Here is a 27,373-nt window from a genome sequence, read left to right as displayed (position 1 = left end):
CAGAATTTTCTGAGCGGAGAGAGCGCCTGTAATTAAGCAGTTAATTGCAATGTAGTTCTTGATTAGCTTTGGGGGATGGGAATGTTCAAGCAGGCTGAGATGTTGTGTACACTTCAGAATCATTTACAGAAATTGAAGCTAATTTCGCTGTCTGTGCCTATTACTGCATTAATTTAATTTGGGTTGCTTTTAGCTCATTAACACATCTAATTAATTCGTTGACATCACTATTAAGATGTCTCTTTGAAATTGGCGTCTCTGGATAATCAGGATGGAAGAGGCTGACAGATCAAGCGAGAAGCTGACTGGAAAAATAAAAACTCCACTAATGAATTTTCTGTCAGTGGCACTGCACAGTGTCAATCTGCTGGAGGAAGGCAAGAGGGCTGTTTACTGTCTTTATTTGTCATTTACTGGCAGTGCATCGCCGGGGTTAGCGATAGGGTTTGGGTATGGGGAGGGAAATTGGAAATTAAAAATATGTGCATTGTTGCAAATTTGATTAAGGCCACATTAGCGGGGGTTTGTCAATCAGGGAACAGGTGCCGCGCACAGCTGAAGAGCGTGCCTCGCTCGCTGTGCGCTCGGATTTGTCACATTAATGAGCACAGTTTAGTGACTGCGGGAAAGTGGGCCTCAGTGAGCGGCTGGCACCATGTCCGCCGCCGCCGCCGCGTCTTCATTCTGCCGTCAACTGTGTGACTTTGACTGACTTTCACAACCGTCTTAACGGCCTACTAGGTCCAATTTCATACTGCTACCACTGCAGTGCACGCCCTTTCTGTATTGTGTTGTTTTCTGGAAATCAGCATTTGTGAATAAATGTATTCTAAAATGGCTGATACAATCGGGATAGTGGTATTACTTGGTCATTTAACAGCAGTCCACACCAACTAGAGACACCTCCAACAAAAAAAAAACAGAGGTCTACAAAGTCCCCTTAATGAAGCCTAACCTCATGCAGATGCAAACAGGTAACATCCATCACATCTTTCCGGAATAATTTCTTCTCAAGACATTTTTTTACTGTAATTCATTACTAGTCTGTGTCCACAATGCCTGAAAACATTCATCTTTATTTAATAAACCGTAACCGTTTATCAACGCTTGTTTATCGTACTGGAAAATAATGGACCATTGCATGGTTTCTAAACAAATTACTCACCACTGGGTCTTGAGCTGGCTGCAACTACTGAGTGCAAGACCTTGTAGAAGAACAGCAGTGATTGTGAAGCTCATTCTAGGAAGTCATGTTGTGACAGTCACTTTACGTTATAAATACATGGCAGGCAGTCAATGTATTCTGTGACAATAATAAAGATAAACTGATTACACTCTAGAGTATTTTGACTTGCTTGACTGTGAATAGTGACAGGCTGAAGCATCATATTCATATCAGTAACTGAGGTAATATATTTTTAATGAATACCTTCAGTAAACAAAATTTTAAAATACTCTTTAAAATTTTTGCAGATTATTTACAGACACAGATTTATCCCTCATAACTAAATTGGTCACCACCATTCTAATATACCAGTGGATGTATGGGTGTGAAATTTAATTATAAAATAACCATATCTTCAAAACAAACGTTTCTTCATTTGCCTCCATTACTTTTTGACGTTTTCTTTTACTTTAAACTGTACATTAGCCTTGGCAACCAGTTTTAACATGAAGATCATCTGAAAATCTAGTTAAACAGTGATATGTCACCTCTGTTGCAGGTTCAATGTTAGATGAGGGGTTGCATGAATCTGCGGTTCTAATAGATTACATAATTAAGATGAAAGGGTAGAGCTGGCATTATAAAAACTGAATTGGTCACCCTTCTGACCTATTATACAGAAAGCAATTACAAAATGCATAAATAGAGGACATCAATATGAAAAATGGCATCAAAACATACAAAATAAACAGAAGAAGCAGCAAAATATTGTTAAACATGTCTCCCTGCAATACGGTCAAGCGCACAGATGCTGCAGCTTGAGTCTATGCTGCCAACAAATGTGCAAATTGAAAAGTCAGCACCCATAAATGTGATACTTGCATTAATATTGACAGGTTCTCTTTCTGTAATGGTGCAATAGGTACACGCACAATTATTTTATATAAATGGCATCTTTCTTCCTTAGTGTCTTCCCATCATAAATTTTAATATTACTGTTTATTATGAGGTTGTTTAGCCCAAAACCTCATCCATGGTGTCGCTTTGTGTATGACAGATTATCCATTTTGATCAAATAATGGCTCTTACCAGCCACTTTTGCCATCTGACAGTGTTTCATCATATTGCCTCTGATTTTTGAAGAAAATAAAAACGAAAATAATTAAATGTCCTGGAGTCAGATTTAAACACTGCTGGGTTAATTAGAATCCTGATTTACAATATTGCATTTTCCTTCAACAAACATTAGTTTATTTCTAGGGTAAATGGAAAGCATCATGAGAAAGCACAAATGGTTCATAATTAAGGAGTAACATTTTCCAAAATAGCTATGTCAGCACTCGAATGGAAAAGATGTGAAACGTATTTATACACTGATAATACTGAAATGATTATAAAATAATTCATATATATGCAGAACTTTCATTTCATTTTATATGTAGATGCTTATTAAAGCACAACAAAATAAATATTTGGAAGTTATCCTGTGATGACTGAAAAAGAAATCATTCCCTTTTTACTCTTGCTGTAAGTATAAATGTGTCGTGTTTGTATTTATGACACCTACCCACAGAATTGGACATAATAGACTAGTCTGTCTGTACCTCAGCTTTGAACACAGCTGTGCCTCAGAGCCTGAAAAATGACAAACACTTTATGAACAATCAGAACAGGTTCTTGAAATGTGCACGGCCTTACTGGATCTATCCAAGGAGTCTTACAAATCAAGACACAAGCACTGAACCACAGGGAGGAATGGCTTCACTTATTTGACAAATAAATCAAGCCCCAACCTTATTGTCTTTTTCCTGTAATGTGCAGTTTTTGTTTTGGCATCCTCTGGTATGAAAAGGAAAAAAGGCTTCTGTTTAGCACTTCGTTAAACACTTACTTTAATAACAGCCACCAGGGAGACCCGATCCCTGCATCATGTGTAAAAGCTATCAACAGCTGCATCAATTAACCCCTTTCTCCCCAGGGAGCCATTAGAAGGTAGAACACCCTTTAAAATTGCATATGGCTGCAATTAAGCTTGAAATAGTGAAGTGTCGAAGTGCGGGTTATGTGCATTCTTCCTTATAGATTTTGGTATATTTCTCTCAGTCACTGAGTGGAAATGGTAAGGCAGAAACGGGTATCATGTTTCATGTGTGACGATTTATTTAAACCTTTTCCCACTGGCTCCTGCGTTAAACGAACCCTCAATCCGAGTTACTGTCTCTGAATGCAGATCAGTGGCAATGATAAAAGGGTCCAGTGCATATATTTTGGGGATCTCCAAAATGATACACTGATCGAGCATTTGTGGAATTTTAGATCGAGAGGTCTGGTGGAATATTTGGCTGTCCATTTCTTTACAATGCCGAGCTGCAAGTCTTGCTGTAAGGCCTATTGAGCTGCTACACACATACTGACAAGTCAAGTAACAAAAAAGCTTGAGTGGAACAAAGAGAAGTGGGAAGGAGCCGTAGATGACCTTGTTCTTTTAAGTAGCACTTGGCTACCCATTATGCAGGCAGTAAAGGAAGGGGGGGCGGTTGTTACAAACCCCTACTCAACAGTTGAAAGTTTTCACCAAATCTGTAGAATCTGTAGTGGACGTGTTAGCTCGTCTGCTCCCCCAGCCCCCCCCCCCCCCCCCCCCCCCTTCTCCCGCCACACATTCTGAAGTGACAGCAGAGATCTTGAAGGAAGTGGTTCCCACAGTGATGGCATTGTAATCTCAGTCAAGAAATGGCTTGGCGCAAATTCAGAGGAACACAGGCTCCATATCCCTCTTTTCAGTCCAGCTGGACTCGAGTGCGGTTTGCGGCGTGCGGGACCCTAATGAGAGCTCTTGTAGGTCCGGGGGCAGCTTTGAGAGGCCCACTCGTGGAGGCTGTTTTCACACAGTCTGCAGCCCAGAGAACAAAAACCCAGAGTCCCTCCCCCTGGCTGAGGAGGTCTTAGGGAAGGCCCAATCAAAGGGCTTTCACAAGCAGCAGGAGCCTTGTAGGGGACGTTTTATCATAACTGGTCAGACCCCAGACGGGAGTATTAGTGTGTAGGACAAGAGTAATCGCCAGCTGTGTGCTGTTTGTACATTAAGAAGAGTTAAGAAGTAGTCTGTTGCTTTAGGTCATTCATGGAAACAAAATGACATGCCACTGGAAAACATAATCAAACCAAAGTGAAATGACTTGACACACAGCATAAATGATTGGTTACCACCTTTCTGTTTGAGATATCTTTATTTATAAATCCAGAATATAAGCAGCACTCCAGCAAACAACCTGTGTGAACCAATGAGTGAGATTCTTGAAACACCATGCAGAGAGGACCACCTTTGTTGGGGGGGGGGGGGGGGGTGAATAAATTGCCGTAATTAGTGTGAATCTCAGCCATTTTCTGTAATTCCATGCTGTAATTCAATCAGGCTGAGTACCTGAGACATGATGTGATTAACAGGAAGTAATTTTTCATTTTAAGTAATTGTATTACTTGTGAAAAGTAGGAAAACTAGCCTGTAAGTCTTTGCTTAAACTAAAATGCAGAATAATAAGGCATATAGCTTGTTAATGCACTGAAGGTTGAGAGATTTGCTGGACACGTTTAAGCACAAAAGAGATGATACTACAATTAATTTGCCTTTTTCCACTTGTGTGATAGCCCCACAGTTCAGCTTCAGTGAAGGGCAACCTGAAATGCTCCAGAGAAAATTGACTAATTGCTCCCTTTCAGTTTGGATTTTTAGAATATTCTAAGTATGAACTACACAAAACCATTAAGAACAAAGACTGAATCAATGAAACTAGGTTTTTGCTTCTACCTTAAGCCCTATGTATCTAAAAAATTATATACAATAATACATAATATTACATAATATATGTAATAGATAACACTGCAGTTTTCAGTTCCTTTATTAATTGTAAGCTTTGAAAAATGCATCTATGGATTTACAGGTATGTGCGGGTACACTTCATAGATACATACATTCTGTACATACATTCATTCACACAGACCACACACTCATGCACACAGAATGTCTTTAATTAACAGTAATTTCAGTTCATACATTTGGATTTTGCAATGTCAAAAAATGTGAAACGCTCACTTGAAAGCACGATCAAGATCCTATTTGACCAATTGGAAACATCACTGTTTCCACATCACACAAGTGCCTCAGCTATATACCCAACTCTGAAGTGCCAGTGTACCTGGGTGACGGTCTTTATGACCGTTTTTAGAGCAGGAAAATGTGGATCCCAGAGATCTCACAAATTATCTTGAATAGCCGAGGTGTATTTTTTTTTCAATATATATTTTTCTCTTTATTTTGAAAGCAGGTGAGATATTATCACTGATTGCACACCAAGGTATCTAGTGATCCTGGACATTGACGTTCCTGCATTCAGCATCCCAATGGCCATTTTCCACTCGCTTTTTGGCTATCACCGCAATTAAGTTCAGTCAGTTACCCAACTAACATTTCCACCAAACATGGTGCATTAAAAATGGCTATGTGACTGAAAAGATATTTGCATAATTAATGTTGTAAAGCCAAGCCCACTCACACATCCATATACAGTATATAAAGTGCCAGCAGAAAGTATTTCTAAGGTATAAACTATGCCAAGTAAGATTGAGAGTGTTTGTGAGCAGCAATTCTCAGGTCATACCACAGATTTCAATGGAAGTCTGGGCTTTAGCGAAGCCATTCCAGAATAATAAACTTGCTGTTTCTAAGCCATTCATTTGTAGTTGTTGCTTTGGGTCATTGTTGTGTTGGAACACAAATCTTTGCACTAAATGCAGATCTTTTGTGGAAACAGGATTTCTCAAGGATTTGCTGTATTTGGCTCTTTCCATCTTACCCTTGATGGCAAAAAAAACTTACCAGTATCCTCATCTATAAAGCAACTCCATTGAATGATTCTGTCCCCAGCATGCTTGATGGTAGAGATAGTGTTACCTTGGTGATGTTGTCCTTACTCTGAAGTGTCTTCCATCTCCCAAAGAGGCCAAATTTTTGAAGCAGCTCTGAAGAGATTTTTAGCCTCCAGAGAGTTCCTCCCATCTCAACCAATGAGCTGTGAAACTATCAGTGTGGTATCTGGACTCTTGGCCACTTCTCTGACAATTGCCCTTCTCTTCCAGTTGCTCAGTTTGGTAGGACAGCCTGGTCTGGGTATTGACTAGATTGTGCCATATTTGTTTCATTTTATTACAATGGACTTCAAGTTGCCACTAGGACGATTCAAATAATTTTATGACCTTCTCCAGATTTTTGCCTCCAAACAACTTCATCTCAAGGTTTCGCAGTCAGTTGCTTGGTCATGACTGTGTTAGTGATCTGATTGTTTGATTTTTTTTTAATTTTTTTAAACCTGATTTTTTTTAACGTATGTGCTGTTTCAGTTGCGAGACCTCACTAAGTTGTGAAAAACACCTTACTGTACATATCTAGGAGTAGAAAAATTCTCACTAAATATAATTTAATTTGACTTTACAACACACCAAAGTGATAAATAATCAGTGGTACATATATGGACCATTGACACAATTGTAGGAATTCCAACTTAGTCCACCAAATATAGATGTAAATACCCTCAAATAAAAAGCTAGCAGTCTGCACTTTAACTACTTATTCATTGTTTTGTTTCAAACCTACTGTGCTGGAGTACAGAGCCAAAACAACAAAAATGGTGTCACTGTCCCAATACTGCCACATTTAATGGTTATACATACATTGAGCTCTGTAATGTTTGGGACAAAGACATTTTTCTAAATTTGGCTCTGTACTCCACAATTTTGGATTTGTAATCAAACAATTCACATGTGGTTAAAGTGCAGATTCTCAGCTTTTATTGAAGGGTATTTATGATTAGTTTGTTGTGTTAAATTGCTTCCTTAGTGCAGGTACAAGACAGCTGTCAGTATCTAGTCTTGAGTGTAGGCTTTTGCTTGATTTTTCCGGTCTGTTATTGGCATTTGTCAACATGAGGACCAGAGTTATGCCAATGAGGCTGAGAAATAAGAAAAACAGTCAGGGACATTGGCCAAGCATTAGGCTTACAAAAATCAACTATTTGGAACATAATTTAGAACAAAGAGAACATTGGTGAGCTCAGTAATTGCAAAGGGCCAGGTAAGCTAAGGGAGACCTGTACAGTTAATCATCAAAGAATTCTCACCATAATGAAGAAAACACATATCTGACCGATCAGAAACACTTTTCAGGAGGCAGGCGTGGATGTGTCAGTGACTCCTGTCTGCCGAAGACGTCACAAACAGAATTCCTGAGGCTACACTGCAAGATACAAACCAGTAGGTAGCCGCAAAAACAGGATGACCAGGATACAGTTTTCTGAAAAAAAAAAGTTCTGGAAAAAGGTCCTGTGGACAGATGAGACCAAGCGTTCACTTGTATCAGTGTTGGCAAGCGCAAAGTGTGGAGGCCAAAAGGACCTGCTAAAGATCCTCATCTGTGAAACATGGTGGTGGGGATGCTATGGCTCGGGCATGAATGGCAGCTGCAGGTCTTGGTTCACTTGTCTTCATAGATGATGTAACTGCTGATAGTTGCTGTGTCTAGAAGCATCTTATCTGCTCAAGCAAATTCCCACAAACTCATTTGCTACAGCAAGACAATGATCCCAAACATACTGCTAAAGCAACAAAGAAGTTCTTCAAAGTCAAAATCTGGAAATTTCTTGACTAGCAAGTCATTCAACTGATCTGAATCCAATTAAACAGACGTTTTGTATGCTGAAGAGAACATTTTAAGCAACTAGCCACAGAGACAAGCAAGAGCTGATGATGGCTGCAGTACAGGCCTGGCAGAGAAGAATGAACACCTGGTGATGTCTATGGGTGACAGACTTCAAGCAGTCATTGCATGCTAAGGATATGCAACAAAGTACTACTGTCATTTACATAAAATTAATATGTCCCAAACATTATGGTGCCCTGACTATGCATTAACAGTGCTGTAATTTCTACATGAGGAAACCAAAGTGTATAAAAATACCTTTCAATAAAAGCTGAGTGTGCACTTTAACCACATGTGAATTGATTGAATATAAATCTATAATTTGGGAGTACTGAGCCAGATATGGTCAGATAAGTCTTTGTCCCAAATATTATGGATCTCACTGTACAGTACATATAGCTAGTAACTATATGAGCAAACAGTTGGCTGTGTAATTTACTCTAATTCACATAACTACATTGTTAATATTTCCAGGCTGAATAAGTACTGCACCCCTGACCACAAAAAATTCTGAGCTAGATGTAATGTGTTGCAACTAAGATATTTGCTGGATAAAAAAATGTTTTTTTATTTTTTATTTTTTTTAATCTGCATATTTAACTATAGCTATTGTTTTTGTGAATCATGATTATGCTTCCTTTAAATTTTTTATCCGACAATTTGAAAGTTTTTGCGCAGGGATTTAGAAGTGTAATGACACAAGGTACCCGGATTACCATGCCTGTACACAAATATAATGTACGGCTGTCAACCAATCAGAACTGAGCCAAGGTGTAAATATATTTATATATGTGCTTTCAGCTTCAGGCTGATCCCCACCTTGCCTTGCCATATATTCTTGTATATGCACGGTATGTTGTGGTTTACGTCTGACATATAATGATATTAAATGAAATGTAATTTAAGGCTTCCACCATAAAAATCTTTGAGCATGGAGGTGTCAGACTCTTAGGGGCATGTCATTCTTCTAATTCTCACATCCATGGTGTGAATGTTGCCACCAACTGTACAAATCGATGTCTGCTTGTATCAGAGGATGAATCAGTGTGTTGGAAATGGTTCCATTCCATGCAGCTAATATTAATGAGGGTAAGAGTGTGACAGACTTGGAGGGCATAATACTTTAGTTTTGTTATTTTTACCTTTTTTCCTTCATTTTTATTGGTTATAAGGAGTACTTATAATTTTGGTTGCCATGTGCAGAAATACATTATTTTAGAAAAGGGATTTGATTTTATAATTTAGTGAAATTTAATTCCAGCTGTTTTAATTTTAATTTTTTTAAAAATAATAGTTTAATTATTAATATGTTTTAGTTAAGTTGCAATTCCAACTTTTCATTGACTGACTTTTACTTGAAAATATCAAATTGCTGTTGCAATTTGTCAATCTCAAAGATCAAATCAAGGGTAATGATACTGTTTTGATTAATGAATGGTTATGCTCTTACAATGACAACAAAATTGGAACTGCCAAATTAATGGCTAATGCAATAACCAAGTCTTTTTCTGATTCCCATAGAGCTTAGACTTTGACTCTCCACCCAAGTTGAGCAGTTAATCTCCTCATACTTTAAAGCCCAAAATGTGCATTTAGGAATGTGATCCTCCTTCCTGTCCAAAGTATGTCTTTGTCTTCTTTTCAATTGCCTATAAATAAATATCCTAATTGGGTGCTGACACATGCCATTTGCCTGAGACTTTCATGAGAAGACAGGGTGGGGGAGTTAAAGACTTATTTATTTCCTTATTTCACTTTTCATTAAGGCATTACTCTTCTTACTTCCTCTGTTTACTTATTAGCTCTAATCCAATTAAGTCAATAAGGGCCCTTAGAACTGCTTAAGAACTATGGTACTTCCAGGGGAGGGAGGGGTTATTAATTTCCTGCTTACTTCAGCCGGCTCCTCTCACACAACTTGTTTTGAGCAAATGTAATGCCATTCCCTGCATTAAGAATGTCATCTATGTCAGCAAATGAACACTTCAGAGGCATGGCTTCATGTACAAGCCCCACTGAAACCCGCAGAGGGAGCTCCTGGTTACCGTTTTTTTTTTTTCCAGGTGGAATTGTCTCTGCCCTCCGTTGCCCTGGCATCAGCTCCAGGGGCATGTTGGCGGTGGGAGAAAGCAAAACAAAACAACAACAGATACACCCATTTAAGCGGCACGCGCGCTGAGAAACACACATCCACATCCCCTAATTAAGGTCTCTGAATAATTGAATGAAGGCAGTCAGTGATTTGTTAAAGTGCGTCCACCTTAATGAGGATGTTGTTTTGACCCCGTGGCCTCGCAATCTCTGGAGGCCTGCCCTGTACCCTGTGACATGAATTCTGAACTTTGACCTCTGAGGCATACACCGTCAGCTGGAGCTAGGACAGCGAAAGGAGCTCAACCACTATAGCTACTGTGTTTTAACATACAGTTGCTCCCCCGTGACATAAGCTCCTTTCTTAATATTTTATTTTATTATTATTTTTAATATTGATTTGTAATTGTGTAGTAATAGCAGTATCCTCAGTACTCTATTATAAAAGAAATGGCCTATTAGAAAATAGATTAGGCTACGTGAATTGAAATGGAGGCGAAAGAATAGCTGAGGCTGTTAAATTTCTACTCTCCTCTCTTTGCCACTTAAAACAAGGCCTGAAAGCCCTGCCAAATGCAAATGATGGTGAGACCATAACATACCTCCATCTCTTCCCTTCTCGGGTCCAAATCATCTGTCACTGACTCCATCCACCCTGTGGTGCATTGGCAACAAAGAGGGCCAGCATATGTGCATTTACAATGTTTGTCTACTTCTAATTAGTTGCTGATCAATATACCAATTGATTTTACAATATACACAGAGCTTAGCAGCACTGTCATACTTCAGATGTCATAAAGGGGGCAATCTTATTTGTTCATTAGAAACTCTGGAATATCCCTCACCATTTACCACAGTCTTTGTTTATCCCAGATTGCCCCTCTGGTGTGATTAAACAATGTGGCTACTAATTTGAATTAGGTTGTGAATGCACGCTTAAAAAATAACCCCATATGCACGTGTGTGATTCTCATTACTTTGTCCTTTTCTTTCTTTATGAAAATCTTTCAAGCTTCCCAAGTGACCAGAAAATAGCAGTGTGGCATGACTTAGGACTCAAAGGACAAGATAAGCTGCACGGTTGCCTCCGATAGTGATTTTTAAATGATTAGTTTCATTTCTGAAGAGCATGTCTGCACTCATCGACTCAAATGACCAAAGGGTTTATATTCCCTTCTCTGTGCACTCCGGCTGAATAATAGAGAAAGCAACCAGTGAAAATAGTCCCATTTTCTCTTCTCAGCCCTGAAAACTGGACTCTTGGGTCACATGTCTCCATTCTTGAGGGGAGGAAAAGAACACCCATATTTCAGAGGGGCACACCTTGCGACACGTTCCCTTTTTGTCTGTGGTTGTAGCGGCGCAGAGTTTTATCATTAATTATTAGTCACTCTCTGTCCTCAGTGGAGCTCAGCTGATGACAGCTAATTAAGTACTGGCTGATGTCAAGGATCCTGAAAGAGGCTTTCTTTCCAGCGCCCGTGAGCCTCGTTCTCAAACTCAGCCCCAGAATGCTTTATTGCTGCTATTATTATTATTGCCTTGTAGCATTGCAAACCCTGCCCTAAGGTTACACCAGTACGGCTTTCAAGTGTTCAGGAATATGGGTTTGTCCCCTTGAATAGATAAACCTCTCTGGTTTGTTATTTTAAAAGCCAAGAAAAGGCTGGTGTACAATTGACCTGGGGTGTTTTTACGGAGCAACGCAGACGTTTTTATTACGTTTTTATTACATGTGTCTGAGGTTCCAAAGGCGGAGGAAGGAACTATTTTTAAAAATGAATTCAGCAAAAGTGGGGGAAAAAATAGAAGGGAGCGTGCCACATTAAAGCGTTGTAAATTAAGCATACACAGAGTTCTTACAGCTGGGAAAATAGCGCAAAGTAAGAACTGGTCCTGGCCTGTTTCGCTTCCAATGATTACTAAAATTCCAAGGAAAAAAAAGATAAACACTTCAGGAAAATGGTTTTCCATTCCAGGAGAAGAAAAAAGATGTCTAAAACCGAACAATGCAAAAAAAAAAATGTAATGAATATTTAATTTTATTTTTATTAAATCCCAAATTGATGACGGCTGACACTTTATTAGTGTGTCAGAGTGAGTGTTCATACATTCTAATTACTTATTCTAACAAGCAGGAGAATTATTTTTGAGAATGTGGAGGCTTTTGTGTGTGCTAGGGCCACTCTAGTTAAGTAACACCTATTAAAATATCATTTGCACCTTGAGGCAACTCATTAATACAGTGGATAGTGAAATCACACCAATAGAACTTCCCCTGACCTCGGGGCACAGGCAGAATCAGCGGCTCACTTCACCATTAAATTCACTAATGTGCCTTCTCCACAAATCATTTTCAATGGAAATAACATACTGTAATTTATACTGTCTGTGTACGTAGGTGTGTGTGCGCGTTACTACAATATCGCCATATATTTCAGAGAAAATTACATTTCCTGAGCTTCTGTTCCCGGAAATTAGGATTATTGCACAATCAGAACCACATTACCTATTAGAGGTGGGAACAGAGAGTCAGGAGTAGAGGGTTGCAGTGTTAAACCTTTTGATAATGCAAATGCAGGAAATGGAGCACCACTGCACTCTACTTACACAAATAACATTTCAATGCAATATATTGTACACAAAGTGCTTTGGTCATTGTTTCCCTGTTTATATATGATTGTGAATTAAAAATTTTCCACATTTTCTAAAATCATGAGTATTTTACAAAAAAAATGTTTTTGCTCCGTACCTGTTGTAGTACAATCTATATCACTATACATTCTAAATAATGTTTAAAAGAACATAGGTGGTACTGATGCAAAACTAATCTATATTTAAATGTTGTGTTGCCTCGCATTTCCCCTAATTCTAAATGATTTCCTAAACTACAATTCCTTATAAATGTAAAGTGAAATTAAAGTAAGCTAAATTGTAAATAATAAACCATGTGCCCTCTTTTTTTTTTGCAAACATCTAGGGAAGAGAAAAGTAATCAGGTCTTGAAAATCAACCACAACAAGCAAACAAAACAAAACAGGAAAGATATTAATTAAAATCCTCACACAGCACAGTAATGACATTAAGGAGCCAGCCTGCAGTTTAGTGAGGAAACATAAGGCTGAGTAAACAAAAGCGACAGCCCTGCTTCCCGGCGTGGATGGTCGCTGCTCTCCGTCAGGCCGCACTGCACTCCCGCCTGCCCCCAGCAGATGGCATGTTCTCCCTCTGCCCTGCTTCACCCTGATGGGCCAGTCTGTCTGAGTTCTCAATGAATTTCGTTCTCTTTTCATCACTCTCTGATGTCCAGCTGCTCCTGTCAACACCTTCTTATAGCGTGTAATTCATCGCTACACATTGGCAGCTGAGGCCCCTCTGATGGACTTAAAACTGCCATCCACAGAGGGGACTACACCCTGAGCAAGAGTGCGCCTAATCAAGGGGAACTCCCCTTCAAAAGGGGGGACGCACACGGACAGATTGAGTCCAAGTTCCCCCGTAATTATCATCCAACAGCCCCCGAGTTGCAAGCTGGTCCCTCCGAAATGCTAAACCGAAACAGCCGCGCTCTGAATAAGGCTTCGGTGTCCACCCCTGCATTAGACAACAGCTCCGCTGTTTTCACCTGCACTTGTTAACAATTACAGATGAGAGCCGCCCGACGAGGCGGCATTTGCTTAAAGGGCTCGGCGAAGGTGAGGATTTTCTATGCTTTGTATGATAACGCGCTATAAACGTCCCCCCGCTATGGGTTTTGATTATTTCCAAGGTGGTGGAAAACATCTCCTGGAGGAAGTTCCCGGAGCCTTCAGAATTTTTATTAAAGGCTCGCCTTAGCTGATTATTTAGTGGAGAGAGGTGCATGGCTGCCGCTCTCCGAGTGGAGCCCTCACAGGGTCATGTTTAACATGTCCAGAGGCAATCAATTCACCTTAACCCCTTGCAGTACTTCAGCGCTCTTCGCCTAAGCTGGCCTTAATAACCAGGCAATGGTGAATTACTGATAAGGCATTAGGGTCTCTGACCTTTACATTCTCTCCTCTGTATAATGGAAAAAAATCCCCACCAGAGAGGCACGTTTTTTTTCCCTCCCCAATGCAGATACACTGCTTAATGAAATAATATAAATGTCTTTTTGGGAAGTTAAGTTCTGCTATGAAACAGAACAGCCTTTTCTGTTTGTGTTTGTTATTTACGCGGTATATTTATCCGGCATCTGAAATCACATTTTAACTGAAATATCTCATGTTAAATAACGTAGTTGTAATGGGAGTGAATGCAGTTGATTTCATTACATTACATTACAGGCATTTAGCAGACGCTCTTATCTAGAGTGACGACATACATCCAGAGTGATTTCACATTCACGTCCTATATTTGCATTTAATTGTTGTATTTTGTTTTGTACAACAACGTTTAAATTGTGAAGTGCCGAAGTACTGCAATAATTAAAACACAGAACATTGTTTAGTGATGTGTGTTTTCATCATGATAAATGCACTTTTGTCATCTTTGAGAATTGCGATAAAACAAGTTAAATTATGTAGTTGTCTGCTGTAAATGAATTCTCACTGCTTGATGCAAAAATATGTCTTGCTTTTTGAGCATGATTTTCTTAGGAGCAAGTGCTGAAATATGCTTCACAGGAAACAAAACACAATTCACTGATCATACACGGCCCAGATTGCATCTCATCTTGACTTTCACATGGCAGTCATCATAAGCCAGTACTCTCTGTATTTTCTCTTATGCCTCAGTATACAAAACAATGTTGAAGTGTCTCTTTAAATCTAATTCTGATCTTTAGGACATGCCATTGTGAAAAGCAGATGATGCGGGGACTTGTAAATGTCTGAATATAGATATGTATATCTCCCATTTTTTATTCTTCAAAAGAGGCAACTTGCAGCATGCTTCAAGTCCACTGTGGTCAGAGTGCACAAAAAAGCACACAGACCCGTTTTCCTGTTGCCCACCACTGACACGCAGTGTGCTGTGATATCCAGTGACTTCCCCTTCCACTGGATTCCAGCCTAGGCCCAGAGATGAAAGGCCACCATCATAACCAATTACACTGTAAGTGGGGACACTAACATAGGAGTTAAGGATGTCATTCTCTGAAGAAAGCTGTGCTCAATTGGGGTCAGGTGCTAAAATGTAAAAGCTTCCAGGCACTTTGCAGGTAATTGAAAATCTATTTTTCGAAGTGAGGGGACTCAAGTATAATGTGGGAAGGGTTGAGAGGCGGTAAAGTTTTTATTTTGTTCTTGAGTCTGTGAGAGAGTCAAAAACAGTGTGACCCTTAAAAACCTAAATTTTCTTGTGTTTCTTTTTTTTCTTTTTACAGCTTTAGTGAATAACACTATATCATAAACTTCAATATCAAGTAATGACTGATTTCATGACATAAAAATAGATCGTTTTTTAAACCTGAAATCCACAATCAGAAAATATTAAAGACTTTCTGTCCCGCAGAATATAAATAGTTACAGATAAAGGCATGGCAGACATGTAATTCCATTCATAGAAGTATAAATTTGGTTTAAAAATGACTAAAATACATACATTGGAACTCCTAATGAATAATGATGTTTTTGCACTAAAAAATGTTTTACGTTTCTAATGGTTTTCATACAGATGTCCAAAGATAAATACCCAAGAACAACAGTTATTGTATTATACTTCTTATTTAACAGAAATGAAATGTTACAACAACACTAACAAAAACTCCTCTAACAGGAGAATACATCTGCTGTCTGATACATACAATCTACTGAGGTATGCATGTATTTTGCAACACCTTCTTGAAGGAGGGCTTTTTTTCTGAAAAAAATCCGTTTTTAATGTTTTATTATTATTTAAAGAATTGTTGGTTATGTAGGTTATATACTGTTGGCTATATCTGTGTTGAAGACCAGCTCCCTCCCAGTCATGCAAGAACAAAAGAGTGTTTCACATGTCACAAGTTCAGTTGGTTTGTAATGCATGGTAACACTTATTTAGATTTAAAAAGTTTTTTTTTTTTTTTTTTTTTTGAATGAGCTATCTGGCACATTTCTTCTTCAGACACATTTAGCATGTTTTGGCTATCAAATTCAGTCAGCTTATTGTTCTTTGTCGTCTCAATTAGAGATTTTCATCTGTGCAGAAAAATTTCTGAAGTACCTAATGTTCCTGATGTCTGATTGTGATAATTCAAGTATTCAATATGCTAGATGATTATCACCTGAAAAAAACTGAAATATAATGGCATACAATGTGGCTTATAACAAAGCCATGATGTATTTTTAGAACATTTCTTTTAACAAGGTTAAATTGCAGTGGCTCCCTCCAAACAATGGAAGTAGAAAACTTTGTAGCAGATACGCACTACCTCCAGATCTAAAACATCACCGTCCAATGACTCCTGTCCTTTCTGGATCTTAGTGAGAGGGCACTTTAGTTCATATTGGTAAGGAACAATTCCATCCGTCGATGACTTATTTAATTCAAGATTAATCTTATCATTTAATAAAAAAGTGGTTATGCTGTTGATTTCCAACAGATCTGAACATCAGCAGCAGCGACCTAGACACACCCCGTGCTTGAAATGGTAGCGGTCAGTTGAATGTGAAGACCAATGCAAATAAACAAACATTACAGCCACTTCCTAGGATACTGTAAACAGTCAAGGCTTCTTGAAAAAGTGTACCTAACAGCTAAATATTCCGAAGTGTATTACACCATAGTATATGCTGGTTTGTAATTCCAAAAGATAAAAACTAACAATTTTTAAAATGAGAAACAATTAAATATATTCCTAATTTGGCATTCTCTGCATTTAAGTTCATGTTTGTTTTTTATTGAGGTTCCCTTTAAGAAGTATCTTCTTAAATGACAACAACACAGCCAAGAAGAAAATGTGTGGGAAATGAGGTAGCTAGAATACACAGGCAAAGTAAGCGTCCCGGCAAGTGTTACATTATTCCGTGGCAGCAAGAATGAGAAAGAAGAAGGTAACAAGGGATGGCGTTATGTTTAACATTTGCAGGCTTGATTAAATGAGAAAAACATTTAAGATAAGATCAAAGTGGTCAGATGAATAGTCTTCATTCTGAGATCCATTTATGCGCATGCCACTGCATGCTTTATAGAGAGCTAAATTTGTGAATGAATTAGATCTGAGGTTGTACCTAGATAGGAACATTGAAGGGGAGTGTTGCGGAAAACGGAGCAGCTATTGTGAGCAGTTTAGACACATTGAGTGCAGCCTTAGAAGCAGTAATGGGACCGGATCATGCATGAATAGGTATACCCAATATTTCATGGTTTGTCTAGGGGTATATGGCTCTCAGGCTTTAGAAAAAACTAAAAGTATGGCACACATTATTTCTTTGTATAGAGATGTGATGCTATTGATGACTTTTTCAGGTTGCCATTGTGCTGTAGTGACCTGAGCAAAAAGCCAGATTGTGTGTCAGAGAGAAAATGTTTATGCAACGCTGAATGTTCTTTCTAAGTCCTTGGACAGACTGGGAAGGATAAGATTTGGAATTTATGAATCAGGCCTGTCCTGTTACATCCATCCGGTTAACAAACAGGGTAAATTGTAGACATTTAGCCATTTCACAAGAGAAGTGTTAGAGTACATCGGCAAGAAAGAAATCTGTGTGTAACTTTCAAGAACAAAATCAATACCTTCAACTCTCACAGACTTTTTGGAATCTGTTAAAGTTAAGTTAAAGTAATCTCATTTGGCATGTATTTTCCTCAAAGCGCTGCTGCAAGCTAACATCGTATAAAATTGTTTCTTATAGAATGAAGGCATACTTGCATAATTCAAGCAGCTGTTCGGAGACTTCTGCAGTTTTTTCCTCATGTATCACTGACCCTGGTGTGGCTTTTCACCTTACGAGCACACGGAGTGTTCAGCGTGTGCCCCCTATTGACAGTGACTAATTACTCTAATGAGGTAAAACACGTAAGGCCATTGAATATTTCAATTACTCCCCTGCTTCATTATCACAAAAGGTAACACAGCCATTTCACACTGAAACTGAATGCAACATGAAGATGTATTTCTGAATTTAAAATAACAGGTAATTTCACCAAAACAAGGCAACCAGCCTCCTTTCACCTTGAACCGTCTTTGAAGGACACACTGACGGACTTAAGGGCCACAGGCGCACTGTGGATTTGCTTACTAAACAACTCATTATGGGAGCTGTTGTTTGATATGCTGTCCTGGTTCTATGCCGTCTCAGCTCAGTGCAAAGTGTCATCCTGCCATGTGCTTAACTGAACACCCAGCTCTACTGTTGGGGTGCCTGCACAGCTGTCAAGTCAGGTTCTGGTTGGGGTGGTGCAATATGGGGCCGGGGTTACAGAATCACAGGGAACATTCGTCTGCGCAGCCACGTGGTTCTCATGTACACGTCCTGGCTTTTTTCTTTCCAGAGCCTAAACATCAGGCCATCTGGAATCTCTCCACTTCTCATTATTCCCTTTAAAGTATTGGCTTGGTGAAGTGCTTCCAGTGTAAATGGGCACAATGTTGCGATTCAGATTGATGATTCATTATCTATAAAGAGGAATAAATCGTGACAAAAAAGACCACAGAGCAGTAGAATAACCGATGGCAGACGTTGTAAAGGATTAACATGTGGTACACATGGAATAAAGCAAGGTCTGCCAGCCCTTTGGTTCCAATGTTAGATCCCGCTGGGAAGTTGGAAACCATCAATTTCAGTAGGAATACCTTTCTCTCTCTATTTCTCTCTCCCTCTCTCTCATTTATTAGAGTTAAAAACTCCCAATATGACCCTAAACCTGAGTCAGAGTTGTCAGAGAGTGGCCTCTGCCCTGGGTTTCTCTTTGAAAGCTTGTGCCTCTACTGCTGCAAGCCTCAGAAGGACAAGGTAGACCCTACTTTTCCAATGCATGCTGTGCATCCCAGCCATCTGTAATACATGTCTGAATAAGGCTAAATTTAGCTATTGAGATGGTCCTACTTGGAACGGCCAGCAGTCCTCCCAAGAGAGTAACAGTTACACCTAGGTGTTGGGTGTTAGACGTTGTATGGGATTCTCTTGCCCTTGTTGACAGCTTCCTTGCTGCTGGAGCTTTCTCCCCATAACACTCACAGGCATGAAAGAGGCTGTCTGTTCATGTAAGCAGTGTCGAATAAAGGATAACTTCCTTTAGAAAATAAAGTCCGCTGTCACATTGGGGGCTTGTTTGCAAAGACAGGGAGGAGCATCACAGCAGAGAGGGACAAGTTCTTTTGTTTCCCTGTCCAAAGGGGAGGTTTGTACTTCAGTGTCAGGGTCTGTTCATTTTGAGCCACAATGGGTGTAAATCATATGTCTGTTTCAGAAGGGGACAATAGACCCTGTGGGAGAGAGACAAATAAACAAGTTCTAGAGGAAATCTCCTTACCCGGACACTTCACAGGGACTGACTCGAAATAAGGAACACCGGAACACACTAAGCTCAGGCCCAAAAACATTAATCAATCGACAGGGAAGACTGAGTTTTGACATCTATGACATCTATGACAAGAGTCAAAAAACACACTGCAAGGGTTGCACTGGGAGGAATATAAATACCCTCCCATCAATTACACAATGCAATGTGCGCATGTGTTAAAGACTAAATAGTCTTTGCACAAATTCCCACATACATAGAATAATTGCAGTAACATATGACATCTTCACTGATACAATAAACAACAATATACAAGTTGTACAATAACAACAATAAGCAAGTTCTGCTCCCAGTCTTTTCTCATTCCACAGTGTGGGGACGAAATCTCCGTGTCCTGAACTGCCACCACAGTTGTTCTAGAGTTATTTTCAAGGATGCAGTGTTCACTGAACAAGGATGGATCGTTCTTCATGGTGGATCTCAAAGATTTGGAATGCCTACTTCTCAAAGTGACTGAAGCTCATGCTCTATCCATTTCATTTTCCAAGACAAAGTGCACAAATATATTAAGCTAGGTTTCTAATTTTGGCCCTGCAGACCATCTTAAAAGAGCCTCTTTACTTGTTGTGTTCCTATACCCTGCCTCTCTAGAGTCCTGCCTGTCTTTAATGACAGGCAACAGTGTCCATATGATGAGCTGCATCACTGTTAAGCTCATTAGGCCCCCTACACCTGAGGCCTGTACAGAGGTGATTCCTCTCATTTAGTCCCCACCCCTCAAGAGACAAGTGCATTATAACAATTCTATAGCCGCGTTTCCACCGCAGGAACTATACCCCGGAACTAGGAACCTTTTGAGGAACTCAGTGCGTTTCCACCGCAGGAACTAGGGTCTAAATTTAGTTCTGGGGGCTTTGTTTTACCCCCCAAAACGTTCCTGCTCGGGGGGTAGTACTTTCCGAAAGTACAGGAACCTTTTGGGTGGAGCTTGCAGCGCTGAACATTTCTGATTGGTCGAGTACTGTTTGTGTTGTATTTATTTTCCGCCATTACCCGCCATGTTTGAAAATATGCAGCGGCAAAACAATTTATTTTCATAATAACTTCAAATCAAACTTGTATGTTATGCGGCGCAGTAGCCTACTTTTGGTTATAGCCTATCAACGTCTTGGAATTAGGCTATAACGTGTGCTCTTCTGTTCTTTTCTTGCTTTAGTATTCGTTTTATAAAATGCTAAGCATTCGTGCTGGGACAGCATATTACGTAGGCTACCAAAACATTCAAACGGATTAATTCGGTTGCTGAATATTTTCTTCCGGATTTTCTTTGTTAGCCCGTCGTAATTGACTCAAAACGTTTGATACAGTTATGTGAGGTATGCGGTAGTTCTGCATAATTAACATTGGTGATACAGTACAAGCAAACTGGAAATCACCTTCCGCACTTTTTATCCGGGTAAAATATCAGGTTAATTCTAGTAATCTTCCCTTTAGCTTTTTCAGACTGCCGTAATTTTACTCAATTTTACTGCCATTTTTCAATTCCACGAAAAGACCAGGAAGACTATGGACTCATTTATGGTGCATGGTTCGCATCTGGAGGGCACACTTCGCTGCTCGGCTAGCAGTAACTTCGAAGGAAAGCAAACGGTGGCTGTACCACTACTAATTTACATTTTCACGCAAGTCCGAGTTTTCGTTCTATTCTTGTCATTTTGCGATTAGCCTATATGGAATTGACGACGAGAAAGTAATAAAACAGCTAATTGTTTACAACGTGTGCATGTTTTCTGCTGTTAATGAATGTGTTTGAGAGGATATATGAAAATCAATAAATACAAAAGTAACCATATATAGTCATTGTTGGTAACCCGTTGTATATAAGTGGAATAAACCCCTCTGGGCTGTCCCGGTTATTAGAAAATAATGTAGGCTACTTCGGTGGTAGTATGGGGTTACAGAAGAAATCATATGACAGATGGACCGACGACAACGTCAGTGGGCTAATTTGCCTAATCTTCGCGGTACTTTAGACCCCGGTGGAAACGCAGACAACCATTGGCTGAAGGAACCTTTTAGTTCCTGGTAAAGTAGTTCCTGGGACTGAAAGTTCCGGGTAATTTCGGTGGAAACGCGGCTCATGACTGCACTACTGTTGGAGGCTGCAATGCAAGCACCCTACAGCAGGGTACCATTGGTAGTGGCCCAGCACTGCTGTGTCTATAGACACTTTGTTGGTAGGATGGAGTGCTGCGTGCAAAATCAAAAGACCTACTGGGACCAGGTGTCCATCCTGGACCTCATTCCAAATCAGTATGCTTGAGATACATATTTACTTTCTGACTCGGTTGTATTGCTGTCATGCAAAGCTAAAATGCATTAGTTAGGACTAAGGACATTGCTATGATAGCCTGTGTCATTTTCCAGGAAGGGGTGAACTGGCTTTGTTTTCTATGTGAATCCCTCCCAAACAAAACCTATTGATGCAAGCAAAGTAGTTCTTTAACACATTCCAGGAAAAACTCAGACCTGTAATCACGTACAAGTGCTATGGCTAGATCTTCCTCTACAAGTAAATACTTTGCAATAGCATGATTTATATTCAAATCATGGTCTTGTAAAAGACAAGCAACCTCATGGTGTTGTCCTATGTTTGTAGCTATGACTTCTATTCAGAATTTCTGGCAGGTTGCCTCATTGTGGAATGGTCTTCTGGTTGACAGGAATTCAACCAATTGCACTTTCTGTATTTCTAGACAAGCTCATAGGGGTGTTCTATGGGAATAGTGACCCAAAATTTTACATAAGGAAGACTTAGTTGTGACCTTTCTGAGGAAGGATTTCTTCAGCATATGTTAGAAAATGTTAGGTTTGAACCTACATGGTACCCATCTGAGAGTCAACTCAGTTGTGTCTGTGGCTTTTTCTGTGACTTGAATTGAATTTAATCCACACATGGTTAGTTTGCAGCATCGACTTAAATGTGAACTCATCATGTTCTCAACATCCCCATGCAGTTAGTTCATTAATATGCTTTTTAATGGCGATATACTGTGCCAGGAAAATCGCAGCCTTGGAATTAACTCCACTCCTCTGGAATTACTCCACTGGAACAGAATTTTCATTCAAAATGATTTTTGACTTAGCACAAAATGACTGTAGTTTTTGCAGGTTTCTCTTTTTAATTTACGTTTTTTTTTTTTCAGTATTGTTTATATAGCATAGACTGGGTTGCACCCTGCAGTTATTCTGTTGGCCAGACAGGATGTAAGGGGGCAGACCCTGGCTTGTAGTAGAATAGATTTGTGAGCAGAGAGATTTAAACGCACAGGAAGGGGGTGCTTCTTGAGATGTACCTGACAAGCCTGTGCTGACTCTTGAAAAGGCAGCAATCCCAGTCTATCCCCATCCTCCCCTCACCACATCCCTCCCCTTTCCCCTGCCCGTCTCTGGACAGGTTTCACCATTTAAATTTGAAATTTATTTGTCCTGCCCTGTTAATAATAGATGAGAGAATGGAGTTGGTGTCCCTTCAATAAACTCCCTCCTCACTTTAATTAGTGAAAAACAGCCTGCTGAGGACGCCAGCTCCAGCTCAATGTTGGTAATTAAAACTGAAACCACTGAAAGAAGAGGGGGGAAAAAGCTCTATTTTTATCGGCCTGGCTGTTTGGCGCTGAGTGCCCGTGGAAGGCTTCGCAATAAAGAGTGATAATGAAGGTGTGAAACCTCTGGGGGACGGCTGGGCGGCTGCTACAATGGCTGCTCTCACACCAGACTGAAATTGGGGGAGCAATTAGAGGGAGCCGCACGCAGACTGGCCATCGGAGATTAGTTAACACCTCGAGAACGCTGAGCCGGGATGAGCACGGGTGTTTTTTTTGCCCCCCCAACCCCCCCCCCCCCCCCCCCCCCGTCTCTCTTTCTCTCTCTCTCTCTGTCTCTTCATTCCTTTTTAGCAAAAAATGTGGCAAAAAAACGCTAGGGAGATTGAGTGAGAATCTCTTTTCCATCTCTGTTATCTCTCATTTGCGTCTCTTTGGGCAAAGATCTCTTATTTTCTACTTATTTTTAAAAAGCTTTTTCCCCACAGTGCCACTACACATGGAAGCTCAGAGCAAGGACTTAAGTGGAGACTTTTGACCTATTTTCAGTTATGATCAATGTTGAAATAAATGTGTTTGAAGACCCACATCACCAGAAAACATCTATTCATTCCAAAAAACTTACGGTTTAAGTAAATTAAAACAAATACGTATGTAAGTATGGCGTTTAATCCTGTTACATACCAAGAAACAAATGCAGAACACGTGTGTGCGCACATACACACAGATTTTTACAATAATGATATAAATGCTTGCTCTATACATAGGATATACATTTTTAAGACACCACTTTTTTGGCAGAATTAAATTCAATTATTTGTCAGTTTTTCAGTTGTACCCTTTCAGATTCAGTTCAGCAAACCTGTCTGCGACAAAATCAAGGAGGACTAGGAAGAAAAGTTGCAGAGGCTTATATTACAACTGAAAAAAATATAAAAATAAAAGCTTCAAAGAAAAAAAAACTGTGTGACAGTAAGATTGGACATGTTGAAAAAAGCGAAATTCAAGTGAGTGACAGTGATTTTACTTGATCTGTGTCATGACAAAATAGCACTGTATGGCACATGGGTTAATTTATGTCTGAGTAAAGCAAACAAGTTGGGATATACAAACAGTCCTTGTGAATGCTTATAATGCTGATGAAATAGGATGGTGCAGAAATCCAATGCAAGATTAATAAACAGGCATCTGTATGTGTGAACCTAAAATAAAAGGTTATTATCATAAAATGACTAATTAACAATTACATCAACATAAATGTTCAACACAAGTTCATCTTGATTACAGGTGATATATCCTGGTATTATAATTGCCTGTTAGAGTTGACAAAGATGACTAGGAGAAACAACATAGGTAAATGCAAGTGACACATACAGTATCTAGCACTTTGAATTTGCCTGCTTTTCAGGTATTGTCATCTCTTATTGCATTTATATATTGTATTTATATATTCGCATTGCATTTTTTAATTAATTTATTTTTCTTTGTCTGGAATTTCGTTTGTAAAGTTCTTGTCTGGAATTCTCATTTACTCATAAACCATAATACTTTCAATACTCAGGAAAGCTACAAACTGAGTAATCTTCCAAAGTGAATGGTTAGATTATAAGTGGTCGGAGGTAGGCCTAAACTCTGAACAGTAAACTCTGACTGTACAGTATGTATATAAAATTATGACAGTAGCAAGTTATTTGCCAAATTCATGCTTAATTGGACATAAACTAAAGAGAGCTAACGTGGCTGACTTTTGCTGACAAGCTTGCAAGTAATCTTAGCTGAGTTGCTGGTTTTTCCAAATTGAACACAAATGCCTAATAGTCAATAATGTTAATTAGCTAGCAGGCTTGAAATGTTTACCTCAAAGCAATTTAATAAGCTGGTAAGCCACATTAAAGTTAGCCAATTAATATGTTAATATAGCAAAGCTTAAACAAGTCCCATTATGTTGCAGAATTTGTTGACATATTAAGCTAGTTAGCCTACTATACTACTGAAGGTGAAACCAGTTTACTTTACAAGGTCACTTGTTTGCAAGTTAACTAAACACCACTCAAGCACCCAACACTTCATTCAGTTTAGCTAGGTAGAAAAAAAAGCCTACCTGTAAAGTTATAAGAAACAATATTGGTTGACTTTATGTAGCTCACACAAATTAAACAAGCTGTATTCCAAAGCAATACTACCCAATGTTTCCTAAATTATTTAAAGTAACTTCGCCCTGTGTGTTTTCACCTTACCCTCTGAAGAGAATGTGGCCGTATTTTTATTTCTTTTTTTTAGCATCTTTCTCAATTGGGTTAAACTAGCGTTAGGTTTACGCTAGGTTTGCGGCCAGTGAAGTTACCTAGTTAATAATACAGCTCAGTTGGGTTTTAGTTCAAAATGGTCTCACGGTATGCTTGCCTATTTGGGAATATTGGCTAATGGGGTATTGGAGTAAGATAGTTGCAAGGAAAGTTAAACCTATTAAATTAATATACATATTTGTATAAAATTTAATAAAGAACATCGACATTCATTTTAACCCCGACATTTAATTCAGACTCACACCTCTTGTAACAAGGTTAGCACAAGGTCCGTTTTAGCTTTGTCATTGTAAATTTGACTGAATATTCTGTATAGCTAGCTAGCATAAGTCATACATTAATAACACAAGTGCGTATGGTGGAAGATTTATTGGTTTTCTTTGGCAATGGTCAAATTGACAGCTGTGGCGCTTCTTTCTGTGGAGTGATATGAAGAATTGTAGGTTAAAGGGTCCATTAACCATAGCAGTTGTCATTATACAGAAATATCTGACCATTGAATGCCTAAAGTGACCCACTTATTCCAGGTCAGGGGGAGGCTAGAGTCTATCCCAGCTTGCATTGGCAAGAGGCAAAAATACACCCTGGGCAAGTTGCCAATCTATCACAGGGCAATATTGTACAATATATTTAAATAGATTTTGGATTTCCCACCATAAATTTGAATATATTGTTTTTTTGTATGGTTGAGAGACATTCGTTTCCACAAACACATCTTGGCGTGTAACTACTGATGCTCTGATAAACAATCATAAAGCTTTTATATAGTTCTTTTTTGTTGTTGAAATAATTCAATTATAAATGCCATGAACAAGTATTCCTGATTTACTTTTACCCTTCCTGATTTCCTCTGTTATTGCATTTTAGTCACACTGGTTGGCTTCAGATCGTTAGACAAAATATAATATTAGACAAAGGGAACCTGTGTTCCCTTTCTCTAATATTACTATTATTTCATTTATATAATTTTAAAAAAGTTATCACCCATATTACCCCTGTGAAAAAGTAATTGCCCCCTCAAACTTAATAACTGGTTGCACCACCTTTAGCAGGCAATAACTGCAACTAAACACTTCCCATAATTTGATATCAGTATTTCACATTGCTGAGGAGGAATTTTAGGCAATCCTTCTGTGCTGAACTGCTTTAATTCAGACAAATTGTTAGGTTTCACGTCCTGCCACAGTATCTCTGTTGCGTTCAAGTCAGGACTTTGACTAGGACACTTTCATTTCAGCCATTCAGATGTGGACTTGCTTTTGTGTTTTGGATCATTATCTTGCTTCATAACCCAATTACGCTTCAGCTTCAGCTCAAGAACAGATGACCAGACATTCTTCTTAAGAATTTTCTGGTACAGAGCAGAATTCATGGTTCTTTCAGTAATGGACAGTTGTTCCGGTCCATCACCGCACAACCACCTCCATGTTTGACTGATATAATGAGACCAATGTTGTCCAAAAAGTTCCACTTTTGACTCATCTGTCCATAGAACATTATTCCAAAAGGTTTGGAGATCATCCGGGTGCTTTTTTGCGAATGTAAAATAAGCATTGATGTTTCTCTTGATTAAAAGTGGTTTCCGTCTTGCTGTTCTCCCATGAATACCATTTTTGCCTGTTCTCTTTCTTATTGTGGAGTGAACACTGAACTTAGCTGAGGATAGAGTGGCCTGCAGTTTTTTTGGAAGTTCTTCTGGGATCTTTTGTGAGTTCCTGGATGAATTGTCACTGTGCCCTCAGAAATTTTGGCAGACCAGCCGCTCCTGGGAAGATTCACCGCTGTTCCAAGTGTTCTTAATTTGGAGATAATGGCTCTCACTGTGGTTCAGTGGAGTCCTAGAACCTAAGAAATGGCTTTGCAATTATTTCCAGACTGATATATTTCAACAACTTTTTTTTTTGGTTGATTAAGTAACTAAGGGGGAAATTGTTTTTTTTCACATGAGTGATATGGGTATTTTATAACATTTTTCATTAAATAAAATAAATATTTTCTAAAATGTGTTTTGTGTTTACTTGGTTTATCTTTGGCTGATATTACATTTTGT

At 39.1% G+C, this 27,373-nt stretch overlaps 1 long non-coding RNA gene across 1 annotated transcript in view; it reads left to right on the top strand.

Annotated features, from left to right (window-relative positions):
• LOC118221274 overlaps positions 1–27,373 on the top strand; it is a 125,537-nt gene that overhangs the window by 1,065 nt on the left and 97,099 nt on the right. The gene's annotated exons all lie outside the window — the stretch shown is intronic.

The sequence above is a fragment of the Anguilla anguilla genome, chromosome 2 (genome assembly GCF_013347855.1).
Source record: "Anguilla anguilla isolate fAngAng1 chromosome 2, fAngAng1.pri, whole genome shotgun sequence".
Taxonomy (NCBI): Eukaryota; Metazoa; Chordata; class Actinopteri; order Anguilliformes; family Anguillidae; genus Anguilla; species Anguilla anguilla.
Note: the sequence above shows the minus strand (reverse complement) of the source record. Positions and strands in the feature narration are given on the sequence as shown.